This window comes from Priapulus caudatus, unplaced genomic scaffold, assembly GCF_000485595.1.
Source record: "Priapulus caudatus unplaced genomic scaffold, Priapulus_caudatus-5.0.1 Scaffold665, whole genome shotgun sequence".
NCBI lineage: Eukaryota > Metazoa > Priapulida > Priapulimorpha > Priapulimorphida > Priapulidae > Priapulus > Priapulus caudatus.
The window spans coordinates 40465-54574 of NW_014577726.1; the positions used below are offsets into that span (position 1 = coordinate 40465).

Here is a 14110-nt window from a genome sequence, read left to right on the forward strand (position 1 = left end):
AAAGCAAGGCAGTGAAGAGAATCATGTGTACAGACGGGAAGGGGGCGAGCGTGTCGGAGAGTAAATGCAACCGCCGGGACAAGCCGCCGAAGAAGACGCAGCGATGCAACAAGGACTGCCGGGTCGAGTGGGGTGTCACTGGTCAGTCTAAGTGCTCGGTGTCTTGTGGCTACGGGAAGATGAGGCAGAAGGTGCAGTGCATCAAGCGCATTACAGAGAAGCAGGTACGAGAATTACCCACCCAGGTGGCGCTAGTAACGCAGTGACACGCTGCGCCGCGACCTTGTGGCGACCTCAGTGTAATTGCTCGAAGGTCACCAAGCTGACAATAGAAATAATAGTAGACGCGTTTAGATCTTATTACTGTGGCCTTTTCGGGATCTTTTCACGGTCACACATGCCAGTTTCTCTTGTCAGAAGCTGCGACGAGATTTTATAAATACTGTAGTTCTAGCACGTAATCGGTTTTCTGAATAAAGTGCTGTAAAATTGTTATAACATAACTTACAATAACATATAACATACTTAATGTATAATACGTAGCACTTACAATATGATAGCTTCCGAAAAGTGTCCCTGGTTTCATTAAAATCTGGTAACCTTACAGCGGACAGAGAAGACATAGCGAGGTGGTGCTAATTTCTACCTGTCACAAATTTTTTTTAAGTAATTTAAGTTTAAAAAGTTTTTAAGAAGTCAAGCTCCTTAGCATTCGGATTGCTTGATAAATACTGGCGGGTCACCGTGAGCTCTATTGTAAGCAACTTGTAGTAACATGAGGCTGCAGCAAATCTGACGATACAAACGAATCGAAATTCCTTCTGCGTACGGAAATGTAACTTTATCAGTATATTCTCCCAGCGTTCTTCCATCAATCATACTCTACTAGACTAGCTCATACTACCTCACAAGTATTTTAGCGTTGCTACGTCATGTGTCGACGTGAAATCTATGCAAATTTATGATGAGCTTTAAATGATAATACTTTTGGGATCGCCAAAGACTTATGGTGAGGATCACATTCAATTATCACTTGGAAATGAGACCACTTCGCAGTGATATCAAGTTGACATTCCACTGTATTACCGCTAAGAACAAGAATTTGAAATTAAGGAACCATTAATTTAATAATAAAAGTTAAGATCAAAATCAATTTGAAAATAAGCGGTTATGCGAAGTCAGTTGGTATTCTGGTCCCTCACAAAGATGCATGGCCACCGATGGAACAATAGAACGGTCAGCATTTATCCACGTGTGACTCATGTAGGTGTCTCTGTAAACAACAATGCATGCTGCTAACGAGTTGCCTCCATCTAAGTGAGTATCCCTCCGTAAATCACCAAATCACTAGAAACCGAATACCATGTCATCGCTCGGGTGGGGATAGACTGGTACATTTGTTGTCACATTTGCTACTGCGATTCATTACCAGTGGTTACAATGCTTCCGACACGAGATTTGTCCGATTATTTTCTGATTCAATGCCTACACTTATTTTTGTTGTTGTATATATGTGAGAGTAAGTGAGTGTGAGGGCACGGGGGGCATGGACACCGTGGGGGTGGCATGTGCAGGGATGCCACTGGATATAGGGTTGGACACCAATAAATCCAGAGACACTAGGGGCGATGTGGGGGGTAGGGTCTTGGTGGTGAGGGTGTTGGGGTTAGGGTCCCTGTATACAGAGAGTTGCGCCATGACGAGTCGGAAAAAATCGGTCACGTGATCGCTGCCGGCATGTTGTTTCCAAATGGATCCACACCGCTGCCGCTTAAGTACAGCGCTGTATGGATACGCTGTACAATGGTCCGTAGTAATTAATTAGACTAATCGTGCTTCAATAAACTCAAGATTTACAGAGATTATAGCTAAGACATGTGTCTATGTGTAGCTAGATTTATAGACTTGCAAAACAAATATTACAGCTGCGAGCAAGTGGAGAGTGGAACGCATTTATCTTGTGAATTACAGTTGCGCGGTATCGCACAGGCTAATATACGCACGGCTATTGGGCGGTAAGAAAGTGTACTATCATATGGCACGAACGATTTGAGTTACATTTCTATAAATCTAGCTACACATAGACACATGTCTTAGCTATAATCTCTGTAATTTTTGAGTTTACTGAAGCACGATTAGTCTAATTAATTACTACGGACCCTTGTACAGCGTATCCATACAGCGCTGTACTTAAGCGGCAGCGGTGTTGATCCATTTGGAAACAACATGGCGTCAAATCCTGAGTTGGTGCAACTCTCTGTATATAGGGACCCTAGTTGGGGTCAGCAGTGAGTGCAGAGACCATGGGAAGTTCATGCATTCACCAGAGAAGTGCGTCTCTTTCAGTGTTCGGTGTCTTGCGGCGATGGCAAGCGTCTGCGCTACGTTGGCTGCGCGGACGACGGGGGCAACATGGCTGACGAGGCGCTGTGTGTGCACATCACGCGGCCTGCGAGCACGGAGAGCTGTCGTCTGCGCGGCTGCGGCGTGTGGAGGACGGGAGACTGGGGCCAGGTAACGAACGCCACCTGGCGTCCTCGCAATGCGTCGCTGCGTGCCCGCGCAACCTCACACTTGTTTCACAGTTGCGTCGATCATAATTTTATCGTGTTTTATCGTGTTTTTTGTAAAAATCTGATAAGTTGCGATATAGCAATGAGCGAAGATCATACTTCTGAGTTTTGTGATTGATCACTGAGTTTTGTGATTGATCGCTGAGTTTTGTGATTGATTGCTGAGTTTTGTGATTGATTGCTGAGTTTTGTGATTGATCGCTGAGTTTTTGTGATTGATCGCTGACTTTCATGATTCGATACAGAGTTTCGTAATTGAATACAGAGTTTCGGACCATCCCTAGCTGCTGACCGTTGACCGCTGGTCAATGTGCTTTACCTCGGCAGTGTCCGGTGACGTGTGGCATCGGTAAGATGACGCGCTACGTCGCCTGCATCCTGCGTGAGAACGATGTCGCAAAGAGGCACCACTGCGAGAGTGACGAACGACCGGTCAGCACGAAGCCCTGTCAGCTGACCCGCTGCCTTCTGCCGCCGCCGCCGGACGACGAGGGAGGCACGTCGTATAAACCCACGTGGGACAAAGACAAGGAGGAGGAGGAGGATAAGGAGGAGGTGGAGGAGGAGGAGGTGGAGGTGGAGGAGCCGGTACAGCAGCAGCACGAGGAGGAGGATGAGGAGGAGAACGAGACGAGCAATATTATCCGGAATGAGATTCGACGACGACCGTCAAGTGGCGTACCGGACCGTGGGGAGGGTGAGTGTCTGTTTCTCTTAAAATTTAAAATCTTAAATATTATTTTAAATAATAAAATAGAATTAAAACAAAAATAGTTGTTTTAAATCATTATTCTATTATCTGTTACACTGACAAGCACGTGTCTGTTTAAGCAGTTTAACCACTGTGCAGACACCCGAACACATACAGACAAGCAAACACATACAGACAAGCGAACACATACAGACAAGTAAACACACACAAACAAGTAAACACATACAGACAAGTAAACACACACAGACAAGTAAACACACACAGACAAGTAAACACGTGCAGACAAGTAAACACATACAGACGAGCGAACACATACAGACAAGTAAACACATACAGACAAGTAAACACATACAGACAAATGAACACATACAGACAAGTAAACACGTGCAGACAAGCAAACACGTGCAGACTAGCGACCAGTGGTGCAGACAAGTGAGCATGTCTGTGTGCAGCACGTGTGTGTGATTGACTGCGCTGCTGTTTTGTTGCAGTGTTCGACGACGTGTGGCTCCGGGTGGCAGCGGCGGCAGGTGCTGTGTGAGCATGAGGCAGGAGGCATCAGCATTCACTGCGACAGCACTCACATGCCGTCCTACATCCGACACTGCAACACGGGACCCTGCCCCGACTGGGAGGTCAAGATTGGGATCAGTACGTACACCATGCTTTCACCCATGTGCCGATGTCGTAATTGGATATTAATTAAATTTATAGATTTAATAATAGATTGAGGCGATAATTCAGTCGGTTGATTCAAAACGTATGGTGCTGACACTGGTTTCTTTCTGATATTATTGTGCTGGTGTTGTTATTGTTTTTAGCTCATCTGACATAGTCAGATGCAGCTTGTAGAATCGCATGATCGTCCGTGCGTCCGTCCGTCCGTCCGTGCGTCCGTGCGTCCGTCAACAGTTGGGCACAAATCTTAACCGCTCGACGTACGGTCACGATATTCGGGACGTGGGGGGTAATCCGAAAACGAGTTGGGATGTCGAAGCTGGGGGTCAAAGGTCAAAGGTCAAGAGGTGTAAAATAAGGGGCGAACATTCACTCCTTAACTTAAGGTATAGGAGGAAATGCAGAATTGCGGCACAAATCTAAACGGCTCGACCTAGGCTCGTGATAGTCGGTGTATAGCATCATGGTAGGAAAAGCCATCACTGTGCGAAATTGGAGGTCACAGGTCAAAGGTCAATGGGCACAGGCAGATTTTAGACATTTTCTGAGGACATGGTCTGACGGAGCGATTGAAAAACTTTTTTGTTTAAGCGGTGACTAGCATTTTTATGGCTTTATTGAAAGCGACCATGAAATGTCCCTTCTGCTGACATGCGAAGAGTAAGTGTCGGATAACCTTTTGACCCTCAAGAGGAGGTTAAACATGGATTTGTTGACTGTTAACAAAGGAGTGAACTGCTTTGCTATTAGAGCCCCCCCCACCCCCTCCCCCACCTCCCCCTACCCTCCATCTGCGATAGTGGCGTGTCCTAACAATGATGTGTACGCAACTGCGTGTCTGCATATCTGCGCCTAACAAATGTGGTACTACGCACGACTGAAATTTTACGTTTATAATCGTAGCAACAGACCTCAGATGAGCCCAGACGCTCTGCGGCTCTTGTTGTTCACGTTATACTGTGCGTGCATCATGATGAAAGCTGACATTACGTTATACTGTGCGCGCATCATGATGACAGCTGACATTACGTTATACTGTGCGCGCATTATGATGAAAGCTGACATTACATTACACTGTGTGCGCGTTCTATTGTAAGCTGACATTACGTTATACTGTGCACGCATCATGATGAAAGCTGACATTACGTTATACCGTGTGCGCGCATCATGATGAAAGCTGACATTACGTTACACTGTGTGCGCGTTCTATTGTAAGCTGACATTACGTTATACTGTGCACGCATCATGATGAAAGCTGACATTACGTTACACTGTGCGCGCATCATGATGAAAGCTGACATTACGTTACACTATGCGCGCATCATGATGAAAGCTGACATTACGTTACACTGTGCGCACATCATGATGACAGCTGACATTACGTTACACTGTGCGCGCATCATGATGAAAGCTGACATTACGTTACACTGTGCGCGCATCATGATGAAAGCTGACATTACGTTATACTGTGCGCCGCATCATGAGAAAGCTGACATTACATTATACTGGGCGCGCATCATGATGAAAGCTGACATTACGTGTTACACTGTGCGCACATCATGATGAAAGCTGACATTACGTTATACTGTGCGCGCATCATGATGAAAGCTGACATTACAGTACACTGTGCGCGCATCATGATGAAAGCTGACATTACGTTATACTGTGCCGCGCATCATGATGAAAGCTGACATTACGTTACACTGTGCGCGCGTTCTATTGTAAGCTGAAAATTACGTTATACTGTGCGCGCATCATGATGACAGCTGACATTACGTTTATACTGTGCGCGCATCATGATGAAAGCTGACATTACGTATACTGTGCTGTGCGTCATGATGAAAGCTGACATTACGTTAAACTGTGTGCGAGTTCTATTGTTAAGCTGACGTTGCATGTCATTGCAGTGTAACACATCATGTGCGTGCTGCGCCACGCAGCACCGACCTGTGTCAGTGTCGCCATGCAACGGCGACAGCCTGCCTGACGGAAGCTGTGCCACTATAGAAGAAGCCACGCGGCATCGCTGCTGCAACAACACACTGTGTCCGTCGAGCGTGGTGGCGACCGAGACCCTTTCTCTGCGGTACGGAGACGCTACTGGTCATAGTCTCGCTCCTCTCCTTATTCTCTCCTCCCCAAGCTGTATCTTACCAGTTTAAAGGCGTGAAACTGGACCACATACTCCCCCTCCAGTGTTGTTGTTTTATTGTTTCATATAGTAAGTGTTCCTTAATGCCAATATTCCAGTGTATAAATTTTAGTAGTACGATATATATTATATATATATATATATATTATAAAAAGAGAAGAGAGAGAGAGAGAGAGAGAGAGAGAAAGAGATATATATATATATATATATATATATATATATATATAGATAGCTAGATATATATATATGGGCATGACTCGCTGCTGTCCTGGGGCAGGACTGTGTGGGCGTTCAGGCTTATAAAGATCCAGCCTAAGTCGATGGCTGACTCCATATTTCTTAATGTAAGGTAACAAAGTCTACTCTCGCGTCTAGTTTGAGTTCTGTGGTTACTCATGATCAGGAGTACAGGTGGGTTAGTGTGTAAGGGTAGCAGGTACAGCCCTGCCCATCCATCCCTCGCTCTCCCCCTAACACTCCACAGTCGCCCTACCTTCCCGCGCGAGATTTTTATCTATTTCTTACACAAGTTTTGCGTCACTATAAATACGTGAATAAAGATGTAATTTTTTCTTCAAAACACGCCTTCTATTCGGTTATGTTCGCTTTCGTAAGAAGCTGGAGTCGTTCATGCTGCGCTCAGAGGTGATCGTGTGGTGCGGTAACACACGCGAGCCAGCACATCGCAGACATACTTTCATGAATTTTAGACGCACAGATACATTTGTTTCGCACCAGTTTTCCAGGCCACCTATAAGCCTAAAAAACCCTCTCCTGCGCGCGCACTGACTAGTGTAAGTAGTCTATGGGAGTTTAAGCTACCCCGAGTTTGCCACATAAAACACCATTACAGAGGGGGAAATCAATTATATATTACTTAATAGATAAAAGAATTCAAAAACGAATCGCGCACGAATTTGCTTTCTCCGCAGACGACGGGGGAATTTGGGTCGAGAAAAGCACTAGCTGCACTGCACGCGGCCCCGCGCGTAAGCACGCACACGCCACGCCTCTGACCTCAGCGTTAGATTAGTTCCATATGGCTGAATCTGCGTGCGTCAGCAACTAGTGTAAATATGACGAGAGAATCCACGGCGTGCTGGTGCCGCCCTTCTGCTCGCCTACTTTGGTTTAGCATCGTCCCAAGACCCATTTCTCCCCTTTATCGGCCACCTTCTCTTCCATTTTTCTCCTCACCTCCTCCTCTGCTACCTCCCTCCCCCAGTTTCCCAGATCGTCAATGATGCCCGTGTTGGCGTGTGGCGATTGTTTGTTACAGCGATCCAGAAGCTGAGGAGCACAGAGATGCGGATGAGGAATGATGAGCAATGATGCCTCCTCTCTGTCATCCTCAGCTTCCGGGAATGTGTATCTGTACTAATTAACATCGTTCTCTCTGTTTCTCCCACCTGTAATAACATCACTGTTTCTCTCTCTCTCCCCCTCTTGCTGTTATTCTGTCACAGTCTTTAGCTCTCTCCATCTTTCTGTTTATGTCTCTCTTACTTAATCACTTTCTCTCTCTTTCTCTCTCTCTCTCTCTCTCTTCTTTCGCTCTTTCTCTCTCTCTCTCTCACACTTTATCTAGCTCCTCCCCTCTCTTTATCTCGCTCGTTCTCTCTCTCTCTCCCTCTTTCTTTCTCTCTAATAATCTCGTTTTCGTTCTCTCTCTCTCTCTCTCTCTCGTCTCCCTCCCTCTCTCCCTCCCTCCCTCCCTCCCTCCCTCCCTCCCTCCCTCCCTCCTTCCTACCCTCTTCCCTCCCTCCCTCCTCCTCTCTCTCTTCTCTCTCTCTCTCTCTCTCTCTCTCTCTCTCTCTCTCTCTCTCTCTCTACCTTTGCTTCTATAACAGATATTGCTTTCTGTCTGCAGTGCTCGGTGACGTGTGGCAAGGGCCACAAGCAGCGGGAGGTGCTGTGTGTGGACGTGGAGGGGAACACCATCGACAGTCAGGCGTGCGAGGACAGGCACAGCAAGAAGCCGAAGGCTACACGCCGCTGCCACGCCGCCACCAAGTGTCCGCGGTGGAGAAAATCACGCTGGTCCAAGGTAGGAGTGCAGGGTGCAGGCAGGAGAGGGGAGGGGAGGTGAAGGGAGGTGGGAAGTGTGAGGGATGAAGCAGGGAGAGGTGAAGCAGGGAGGTGGGAGAGGTGAAGCAGGGAGGTGGGAGAGGTGAAGCAGGGAGAGGTGAAGCAGGGAGGTGGGAGAGGTGAAGCAGGGAGGTGTGAGGGATGAAGCAGGGAGGTGGGAGAGGTGAAGCAGGAAGGTAGGAGGGATGGGGCAAGAAGGTTAGAGGGATGGGGCAAGGAGGTGGGAGGGGTGAAAGAGGAAGGTGGGGTGAAGTAGGAAAGGGGGAGGTGGGTGGGGCAGGGAGGGGAGGGAAGGAGTGGATTGAGTGCAAGGTTTGGAAAAGGAAAACAGACTAAGTGTGACACTGGGTGCATAGGAGGGCTGGGTCCGTGGCGATGGCAGTGAGGCAGGCTGGGGGAAAACTGGAATGAGTAGATGAGGGCAGGGTTTGGAAGTTGGTCTTCTTATCACAACTGATCATGTGAAGCGGTGTGACTATCCCCCTAGTGTAGGTAACGTCCTGTGTGCGGGATAGGCTGATGAAAACACAGACAGCGATTTGCAGCTTACTTACTAAGTGATGATAGACTAATCATAGATTAATTAGAGCGTAGTACTAGTTAACAATTATTAAATATGTAATCGTCATAGATTCATTGTAGATTAATTACAGACTAATTGCAGAGTGAATGTTGGTGGATTGATCTGTTTAAAGAGTCATTGCAATCACCATTTAATTGATAGTTATTAATTAGTAATTTAACAGTGCCCCTTACTGGGAGAGTTCTGTTCTGCTTTGTCTCGTGTGTTCCGTGTTCGGCTGCAGCCTCGGCCACCTAGACGGCGCCACATGTCACGTGATGATGCACGGCTGGTGGCGCCACCACGCTATTGCTATATTAACCCCGTGTGCTTCTACTACCATTATTCACTGATCTAAATATATATATAAATAGATAGCAGCTATATATATATATATATAGCAGCTGGTTGACACGTTGTCCTATCATTGCAGTACTAATGGTTGAGGTTGATATATTAGCCAGTCAAAAATTTATTTCACTGCTTGTTTGCAAATTGCAGTAAACCCTTAATTGCTCATAATCCGATTTTCGGACCAACCAATATGGCGGCCAAGTGACATCGCATACTACCTACACAATCTGCTGTCGTTCAGTTGTTACGAGTAGCTCAATGGCTTCGTTAACCTGTCTGTCTTGACACGCGCGTCGCCCCCTGGTGGCAGGTGCAATCATCTTATTCGCAGCCATGCAGTGTTGATACTTGGTACGATGAAGCGCGCGGCTGGCTCAGATCTTACTAGACGATCTACGGTTGCTACTGGCAGACATGTTAAAGGGACAGAAATTAGCATTGTTGGGTGCTGCGTGTACGTTGTACATGCATTCCAGTTTATCCGTGCAAAATCCCCGTATTATACTGGACCGTGTGTGTAAACGGATACACATCCCCCTCCCCTCCCCCACCACCACCACACACACACATACGCCTTCCACACACCTACAGCGTGTCATCACACCACGCCGGCTATCTCGCGGGGCATCGTGCGTGCGTGCGGGCTGCGTGCGCACACGCACACGCACACGCACACGCACACGCACACACACGCGGCGTCGTCGTGTCGTTGCAGTGCTCGGTGACGTGCGGCCAGGGCGTGAAGACACGCAGCGTCGAGTGCAAGCTGCGACACTCCAACCACATCGTCGACCAGTCATACTGCCTGCCGACCAGGAAGCCGCCAGCCGTCAAGCACTGCCTACGCCAGCAGTGCGGCTACTACCGCTGGAAGACGTCCAAGTGGTCCGAGGTAAACTACGCAGAGGAGGAGGGTAGGGGAAGAGGAGGGGCAGAGGAGGAGGAGGCAGAGGGGAGGAGGAGCAGGCAGAGGGGGAGGAGGAGCAGGCAGAGGGGGAGGAGGAGGGGATACATAGGAAGGTGAGAAGGTGGGAAGCTGTGGAGAAAGAATATAGATAGTCCACGTGGTACATGTTTTGAGACGATTCATGTTATTACAAGCTGAAGATAGCAAGGGACAGATATGGGTAGGAGGTCGGGGGTAAGTCATAAATCGATACGTAACGGAGTTGGAGAAGGTGGCAGTTAGAAGTGGTAGGTGGGCAGCAAAAGTTGCTGACTGATTGCTCCGGACTTTAGTTGTGAAGATTGGTCGAAAAAGAAAATTATAAAAAATAGAAAGATAAATGCTAAGTAAACGGTATATAGTTTGCACTGGGGAGACCTAGAGGATTACAGCTGATAAGGGAAAGACACTGGAGTAGACACGGAAGGACACAGTATGTGGCTATTATTGGGATCGGTGTACTGGTGGGGGCAGTATAAGAGGTATGCATGCCAGTAATTGGGGAAAGCTCGATTTTCTCCATGTAGAATCAACGAGGCACAGAGCGTCGGTCAGTCAGCATAGAGTAGGAAGTAAATAAGTAAGAGTAGGGAAGGAACTAGTAAGAGTAAGTAAGGGTAGGGAAGGAACTAGTAAGAGTAAGTAAGACTACCTATTAAGGCGGGTTAGAGATTGCCGGCTGATGAACCAGTGAGAGGTACGTAAGTAACGTAACACATATATAACACACATCACGGCGGGCGTGAGATTAATAGCGTTACAAATATTATACTAGCTATACTAAGAAGGATGATGATGATGATGATGATGATGGTGATGATGATGATGGTGACGATGATGATGGTGACGATGATGATGGTGGCGATGATGATGGTGACGATGATGATGGTGACGATGATGATGGTGATGATGATGATGATGACGACGGTGACGATGATGATGATGATGACGACGACGACGATGATGATGATGGTGACGACGATGATGATGATGATGACGATGATGCTAATGACGACGATGACAATTATGATGATAATGATGAAGACACTAACTGTAGTACATCGGTAAACTCCCACTAATTGGCGCGAGAAGTCGTTGCGTTCGCAAGCGTCTGCATTTTGCATTGTTTGAGTTCGGCCACGCAGAAAGTTCTGCTGCAAATTTGCTTCTGCATGACGATACGGTGTAGCAGTGCTGCGCATTTGTTGCCACAGATGATGTACCATTTAAGTGAGTCATGGATGAACTTGCTGATATCATATATATATATAGATATATATACATATATATGTGCGTGCGTGGGCGTGCGTGCGGGCGTGCGCGTGTGTGTATTATATAGAGAGAGGGACGAACGAGTTGAGAGACGGAAAAGAACGAGAAAGAGAGACAGAGAGAGCGAGAGAGAGAGAGAGAGAAAGGAAATGAGAGAGGAGAGGAGCACACAGCAAGTGTATCACATGTAAACTCACTGACGCTCTAATACACTGCTTATTCTTGCAATGTCGTTGCACTCGAGAGTAGATAAATGATAAGTCATACACATGAAAGTTTTGACGATATGTCATCTTATCTACCACCTGGCGACTAGGCGCTCTCGTGGCTGTATTCAAGACTAGTTACCTATACTGTTCTTATGTCCTGGCTTCATTTGGCGCGAGCGCATTTGGTGTGCCTAGTGATGCTCACTTGTCTTACTGTGCTGTTCACTTGTTCTACTCAAACATTAATCTGTTCTTTGTGCCCGTCGCTAGGCATTGCGGCGCTTATCCGTTTTCACTAAGACGTTCACCTGTTTTACTAAAGATGCTCACTCGTTTTTCTTCCACTAAGACGTTCACTTGTTTGTCGCTCGCGTAAAAGCGCGTTACCACGAACAAGCTAACATCACTCGGCCTCCACGTCCCAAACTCCCTCCCCCCTCACGCACTGTTACTGCGATGTGGCGACGGCGCCCTCTCGTGGCGACGCAGATGAGCAACGTGAATAGCCTTTGCGGCATGACGCATGTGGTTGCAGTGCGCGACGACGTGCGGTCAGGGAGTGCGTCAGCGGAGCGTCACGTGCGTGACGCGCGACGGACAGGAGGTACCAAGTAACTACTGCGACGCACGCTACAAGCCGCGATCGGCCCATCGCTGCAACATGGGACCGTGCCCGTTCATGTGGCATGCGACTGACTGGAATCAGGTGCTGTGTGTGTGTGCTTGCGCGCGGCTGCGTGCGTGTTATTATCTGTCGTGGATCCCTTTACGTGTGGGCACGTCTCGTTTTCTCTCTGTTGTGTGTTCCGTGACGCGAGATCTCGCGAGGTTTCGATTCGTAAGACGAGTGGGAATAGGAGCGAGAGTATGGTCGTGAGAGAGAGAGAGAGAAATGATGTATCATGATGTATCATGATGTATGATGACGTATCATGATGTATCGTGATGTATGATGATGTGGTGATGATTGCATCTGTGTAGTAAGCTAACCCATCTAAAGATGATATGTGATGATTGCTCATGATGATGTAGCATGTTGTTGTGTTATGTACCATGATTATATTTGATGTGATATGGTAATGTATTATGTCCTTGTGTGACCTATCATGATGATGTAACATGTACCGTAATGATGTACGATGTATCATGATACATGATCATGATGCCATCTGCAAAGGTCCAGAACGTGTCTGCGATTTCCTGATGGTGGTCACGTGACTTTAGGAGCCAATCGTAGCTGTTGACGATGTCGTCGTCATTGTCGTTCAGGGGCAGTGTGCTAATGTTGTGTTGTCGTGATTGCTTTCAGCCAGCTGGTTGTAACCATAGCATTCACACAGCAGACGTGACGGTCGACTCATGCGGCGTCTGCAACGGCGATAACTTCACCTGTCAGTCAGTGACCGGCTACTTCAACCGCTCAAAATATGACCAGCTTATTTATGGTGAGTGTCGTGTCGCAACTTCTCTGTGTTTCCCCACCAGAGGGAGCTTTTACAGGGTTCGCACTGGTGCTTATACCTGCTTGAAAGTGATCACAAACTCAGATTCTGAATTATGGCCATAAAAACATAATAAAACGGGGGTTTTCTTGTTGTTGTCACAATATATGTTTACTTTTCATTTTTCGTATACTTGTAAAATGATTTTTTGTGTGAAAGTTGTTTGATGTGAATTAAAAGTTGTTGTTTTTTTTCCCTATATTCTTTTGAATGTGTGAAATGATACTTTTGTTGTTAGGCTACCACTAACCTAACAGTACCTAGTAAAAGTGTATATTACTTGCTTAAGGGAAAATTGCAGGAATCATAATAAACCCTTGTTTTAACGCTCAAATTTGGCATAAAAATTGCTTACTTTTGATTTCTCCAATGCAGCATGAACCCTGTTTTAGCTCTGTTTTATCTATCGTAAATCTCACTAGAGAGAGCTCTCTGCAGTGCGGTGCCGTCGGTGCCACGGTCACAGATGTACTTGTGTTTGTGCTTTCATGTTTTCTCATTCTTGTTCACAGGTTACAATGAAATTGCAAGAATACCGGCTGGTGCCACTCTCCTTGACATCCGGCAAGGCCACAACAACTTCCAACAAGATGACAACTACCTCGGTGTGTACCATTCATTGCAGATAACATAATCACATTGCAGCTCTGAAGACAACCAAAGACATGTAGATACACTACTGTGCTTGCATGAGAGTTATTCTTCCAACACTTACGCTGCATTATAAACATAATCACATTGCAGCTCTGAAGACAACCAAAGACAAGTACATACACTACTGTGCTTGCATGAGAGTTATTCTTCCAACACTTACGCTGCATTATAAACATAATCACATTGCAGCTCTGAAGACAACCAAAGACATGTAGATACACTACTGTGCTTGCATGAGAGTTATTCTTCCAACACTTACGCTGCATTATAAACATAATCACATTGCAGCTCTGAAGACAACCAAAGACATGTAGATACACTACTGTGCTTGCATGAGAGTTATTCTTCCAACACTTACGCTGCATTATAAACATAATCACATTGCAGCTCTGAAGACAACCAAAGACA

At 46.7% G+C, this 14110-nt stretch overlaps 1 protein-coding gene and 1 long non-coding RNA gene across 3 annotated transcripts in view; both read left to right on the top strand.

Moving 5' to 3' along the window:
* Window positions 1–14110, top strand: part of LOC106812596 (A disintegrin and metalloproteinase with thrombospondin motifs 20-like) — a 22602-nt gene that overhangs the window by 4669 nt on the left and 3823 nt on the right. The window lies entirely within an intron of this gene.
* LOC106812602 lies at window positions 12855–13822 on the top strand. Of its 2 annotated transcripts, none has more exons than XR_001394357.1 (3): window positions 12855–12991; window positions 13561–13653; window positions 13793–13822. It is a non-coding gene; the product is annotated as an uncharacterized LOC106812602 (long non-coding RNA). The 2 variants fall into 2 exon arrangements; XR_001394356.1 differs by lacking the exon at window positions 13793–13822 and adding an exon at window positions 13694–13711.